General features: G+C 38.6%; 1 non-coding gene across 1 annotated transcript; it reads left to right on the top strand.

Annotated features, from left to right (window-relative positions):
* The first annotated feature begins 3,409 nt into the window (after positions 1 to 3,409).
* On the top strand, positions 3,410 to 3,545 carry LOC122676261. The gene has a single exon (XR_006335531.1). It is a non-coding gene; the product is annotated as a small nucleolar RNA SNORA22 (small nucleolar RNA).
* Positions 3,546 to 6,000: the final 2,455 nt, after the last annotated feature.

The raw sequence follows: 6,000 nt of genomic DNA, 5'->3' as shown, positions 1-6,000 counted from the left end.
GTTTTCTATGTGTAGTATCATGCCATCTGCAAACAGTGAGAGCTTTACTTCTTTTCCAATCTGGATTCCCTTTATTTCCTTTTCTTCTCTGATTGCTGTGTTTTGCTCTATTTTTTTTTCCAGAATTTTCTAGTTTTAACTTTTATATTTATGCCTATGATAAATTTTGAGTATATTTTTGTATATGATGTAAGTGTCGATATCTATAGTCAACATATCTATTTGTTCTAGCACTATTCATTTAATAAGACTGTTCTTTCTCCACTGAATTATCTTGACTCCTTATCAAAAGTCAGTTGACTAACATGCATGGGTCTATTTCTGGATACTCTACTGTGTTCCATTGATCTATGTCTATCCTTACATTGCCTCACATACTGTATATATAAAGTAAAACTTAAAATCAAATAGTGTAATTTCTTCATCTTTGTTCTTCTTTTAAAAAATATTCACTTCAGTTCAGTCGCTCAGTTGTGTCCAACTCTTTGTGACCGCATGATTCACAGCACGCCAGGCCTCCCTGTCCATCACCAACTCCCAGAGTTTATTCAAACTCATGTCCATCAAGTTGGTGATGCCATCCAGTCATCTCATCCTCTGTCGTCCCCTTCTCTTCCTGCCCCCAATCCCACCCAACATCAGGGTCTTTTCCAATGAGTCAACTCTTCGCATGAGGTGGCCAGCATACTGGAGTTTCAGCTTCAGCATCAGTCCTTCCAATGAACACCCAGGACTGATCTCCTTCTGGATGGACAGGTTGGATCTCCTTGCAGTCCAAGGGACTCTCAAGAGTCTTCTCCAACACCACAGTTCAAAAGCATTAATTTTTTGGCGCTCAGCTTTCTTCACAGTCCAACTCTCACATCCATACATGACCACTGGAAAAACCATAGCCTTGACTAGACGGATCTTTGTTGGCAAAGTAATGTCTCTGCTTTTTAATATGCTATCTAGGTTGGTCATAACTTTCCTTCCAAGGAGTAAGCATCTTTTAATTTCTGGCTGCAATCACCATCTGCAGTGATTTTGGAGCCCAAAAAAATAAAGTCTGTCACTGCTTCCACTGTTTCCCCATCTATTTCCCATGAAGTGATGGGACCATATGCCATGATCTTAGTTTTCTGAATGTCGAGCTTTAAGCCAACTTTTTCACTCTCCTCTTTTGGCATTTGCAATTCTATATATATTTTAGAATCAGCTTGTCACCTCTATAGAAACAAACAAAAAACCCTGCTTTTTTTGTGAATTAAACAATGCTTAAAAAAATATACAAATTTAGGGGAGACCAAGATGGTGACATAGGAGTCTCCTAAACATCCCTCCTCCCACAGACACACACACAGAGCAATTCCCTCTGAGAGAAATCCAGAACCTAGCTGAGTGACTTCTATATGTTGGGCAAATGAGGAAATATCCACATGGAAACGGGTAGGAAAAGATGGAGACATACACTCAATGTATATCAGTTCTTTCACCCAGCACAATACCATATAATCAGGAGAGAACCGTCAACTCTGGAATGAACCCTGACCTGAAGAGTTAAAGCTTTGAACCACACATCTAGTGTCTCTTAATCTGTTAATCTCCTTCCTTGTTACAAAAATGATTTAAAATATTATACCCTTTAACTGAGGATATAAAGGGAGATAAGCAAGTACAGTTAAATTACCTAGTTAAATGCATGGTTGAAAACAATCTGCCAATGTTCTTTTAATATCAGAAAGTGAGCAGTGATTTTAATCTAATGTAAGTTCAAGTCTGTTAACTCCATAAATATGACTGCAATTACTGATCTAAAAATAATTAAAAGAAAACCTATACAACAATGAATATGAACAAAATATTGCTATTCATACATGGCTAAATCTCACAAATATAACAGAAGTCAGACATAATAGAATACATACTGTAATTCCACTTATCTAAAATCTAAAACAGACTAAACTAGTCTAAAAGTCAGGGTAATGATTACCTAAGGAGAGAATGAATGGAGCAACAACTGCTAGGGGCCCCAATGAGTGTTTTTCCAAGAGTTGTTCTATTTCTTCACTTGGGTGATGGTTATACAGGTGTGATTAATTTTAAAAATTCATTCAGTGGTACACATAAGATTTGTACACTTCTCTGTATGTATGCTAGATTACAATAAAAAGTTTGAAAAGTTAAGGAAGAAAAACCTTTATTGTGTAAGGTTTTGGCATGCCAGCTTTCAGTTCTTAAGTGTGTTGCACTTAATATGTTAAAAGGTTGCATTAATGATTCAAAATACTGCTTAAAAGTTATTGAATACTGAAATAAGAAACTACTTTGGAGGACTAAATGTCTCAAATTGGTTAAAGTAATACATGGAAGATGGATTCCAAGTGTAAGGCTGAGTAGAGTGAAAAGAGAGTAGCCTGTGAACACAAGATCTCTGAGACTAGGATTCCCAGCAGATCTTTTCTCAAGAAGTATGAGGAAATAGGCAAGAGTTGTGGCCTTTGGTCAGACGTGGGAACTAGGCAAGCACACAGAACTGCTGCTCCTTTGGGGGCTGGTGAAGACCATGTTAGCATAGTGTGGAGCAGGTAGTAAGAGAGTAAGAGAGACCTGGGCATCGGACATGTTGTCTTGGGGTAACTTGGCAGAATTACTCAATTCACCTTGAAGGGAAGAAACTTGAAGAATGATTTTATTTCCTAATTGCATTTTATCTTCTGTCTGCTAAATTGCACCTTTAGAAATCCTTTTGTTTGCTCCGTAAGCTTTCTGGTGGTTCATTGAGACAGATGGCCACACGAGTTATAGAAAACCCTCGTGGTATAATTATAAAGTGCTACTTATTTTGTACAGATTCCTACCACTATTCTATATAGGTGGAAAATTAGTATTAGGAGTATCACCTCTGAATTATTAAGGATAATAAAATTGTAAAGAATCCGCCTGTAATGCAGGAGACCCCGGTTTGATTCCTGGGTTAGGAAGGTCCCCTGGAGGAGGGCACGGCAACCCCCCCTCCAGTATTTTTGCCTCGAGAATCCCCATAGACAGAGGAGCCTGGCAGGCTACAGTCCATGGGGTTGCAAAGAGTTGGACACGACTGAGTGACTAAGCACAGCACACACAGTAAAGGAGAAACAATAACGAAAGATGTTGGTATAAAGAAGGTGTAAGAGAAAATACAAGAGTAGTAACAGAGGAAGGTGAGAGAAAACGGTGTTGAAAGAACAGACAGGCTTGGTTTTCAGAGAGAGAAGCAGAGAGATAAAAGAAGAGAGGGGATAAGTATAAAACATGGTACTGTCGGTAGATATTCTGGATTTCTAGAAGACGGAAGGAATCAAAGGCAATGTTGAGATAAAATTCACAGTAAGAATGGGCAGGTATATGGGGCACCAAAACAATAAGTAAGAAGGGATTTTTCTTAGAACTGTTTAGTGAATAAAAGAAATACCGAGGTGTAGTTCCCTTGGCTTTGACCCTGTGCTAGAGTAATGTCTGTTCTTTTCCTCTGCATTGAAAGGACTATTTATCCTTTTAAATGTATTCAGAAAGTCAGCACATTATATGAATTGAAAAAAAAAAAAGAGAAAGAAATACCGAGGGACTTCCCTGGCGGTCCAGAGGTTAAGACTCCACCCTTCCACTGCATGCGAGGGGCGTGGGTTTGATCCCTGGTTGGTGAATTAAGATACTGTATGCCTCATGGTGTGACCAAAAAAAAAAAAAAAGACAAGAAACACTGAGATGTGAGAAGGTTGTGAGGCTATACCAGATACTGCTAATAAAAGGAGAGAGTGGGAGCTTAGAAATGGCAACCTAAGAAGTTAGAAACGTATTTAAGCATTTGACGAGAGTAGTATATCCAGGGCCAAAGAGTTCATAAATTTCCAATGTGTGCTCTTAACAGAGGTTTATACTAGCAAATGGAGGAAAAGGAAATAAAGTTGTAAGTATCTCTTCTTTTGAAAGGGAAAGGGATATTGTAAATCATATGTACATCCTCTGAAATTGTGAAATACCCCTAACAGTCCTGCTGACACATCTAGGCTAGAACTTAAACTATAGCTAAAACTATTTTGCCTTATTGTCAGGTCATGTTTTAAACTGCAGGAGTCTCCTCAGCCTTAACACATGAACAGGTTGTTGCTTTGCAAAGGATATTGTCAATTAATTGGTCTTGGCACAGAAAACCTAAAGTCACCTATGTGTGAGGTAGAACTGCAAAGTTGGCGTCTAGAGAAACACAAATGTTGGGATGGGAAAGGAAAAAGAAATCATGCAAAGGTGGCCTTAAGGAATTTGAAATTCCTCAAAGTTGTGGTAAACATTTTTCATTTTAAGTTATTAGCAAAAGTCAAGGGCAAGTTTCTGATTGAAAAACATGTTCCGAGTAATGGAAAGAAGGAAACATAAGAGAATCTACAAGCAGAAATGCCATTGTTGGTGTAAAAGGACTGTCTCTAAGAACAGAGAGTTGACATATAAAAATGACTGCTAATTTTCTACAGAAGTTTTGGGAAAATAAAATAAAATATACCAAGATGGGATAAAGGGATTGCATCTAGAGCTAATAAACACTGATTCTTGGCTGTTCATTCATACATTGCAACAAGTCTATCAAGCACATATGATGTGTCAGGCATCATGGTACCGTATACTGATTTGTAAAAATAGGTGAGACATTGTCTTTTAGGAAAGCACACTCTCTAAGGGAAGTCAGAAATATAAATAAATCTCTGAAATCTATTCATCTAGTTGAATATAATTAAAACATAATCCAGATATTCGTCCTTGGTATTCTTTCACTTCCTCTTTCAATTTCTTTCTCTCCTCAGGTCCTCGCTCCCAGTTACCTGTTGGAATCCTCCCCAGGATATGTGCTGGTGGGGATATGAAGTACTGTTAATACAGAACTCTTTTTCAAAAAATAGGTTTTGGGGAATTCCCTGGCAGTTCATTGGTTAGGACTCTGTGCTTTCACTGTCGAGGGCCTGGGTTTAATCCTTGGTTGAGGAGCTAAGATCCTGCAAGCCTCTTGGGACACCTCCCCTACCCCAGCAAGAAGGAACGGCTTTTTGCAGGGAGTAAATATAATACACACTCACTGAAAACACAGACTTCCCAGGTGGGTACAGTGGTAAAGAACTGACCTGCCAAAGCAGGAGACGCAGATATGATCCCTGGGTGGGGAAGATCCCCTGGAGTGGGAAATGGCAGCCCCCTCCAGTATTCTTGCCTGGAATGTTCCATAAACAGGGGAGCCTGGTGGGCTACAGCTGATGGGGTCGCAAAGAGTTGGACACAACTGAGTAACTGAGCACGCATGCATTGAAAACACAGACAAGAATATAAAAGAAGATAGCAACCCTCATAATCCCATTATCCTGAACAAAGTTAGCTCTTGTTATTTTTGTTTTTCATGTCTAGCCGTCCATTGGAGAAGGAAATGGCAACCCACTCCAGTATTCTTGCTTGGAGAATTCCATGGACAGAGGAGCCTGGTGGACTATAGTCCATGGGGTCACAAAGGGACATGAATAAGAAACTAACACTTTCAGTCTTAGCTATCCATTATGTTTCCCTCTGCATTTCTATCTAGCACTCTTTTTTTTAAACAGAAATTTTATATACATAGTGTTTTATAACTTGTTTTTTCCACACTATATATCATGGACCTGTTTCCCTGGTTTTGACATAGATCTACATTCTCACTTTAAATGGCTACAGAGCATTCCTTTGTGTGGTTATATGACTGTTTAACTCGAACTCTTTGATTGAGGCCCTTAACTAGTCTTCCTGACCCTTCTTCAAGCATGTATATATATTCAGAAGGCCCTCTCTATTTGATTTTGTGAGATTAGAAGAGCCTGTCAGAATAAAACTTGACACAAAGGAAAGTGAAATGAAAAATGGTTGATGAAAGGGACATTTTGTAATTTAAATATTTTATAATAATTTATTGCAAATGAGACGACCTTTTCATTCTTTTGAATCTCTGAAAGTGTCTGAGAGACTTCA

This window comes from Cervus elaphus, chromosome 19 (assembly GCF_910594005.1).
Source record: "Cervus elaphus chromosome 19, mCerEla1.1, whole genome shotgun sequence".
NCBI classification, from domain to species: Eukaryota; Metazoa; Chordata; class Mammalia; order Artiodactyla; family Cervidae; genus Cervus; species Cervus elaphus.
Note: the sequence above shows the minus strand (reverse complement) of the source record. Positions and strands in the feature narration are given on the sequence as shown.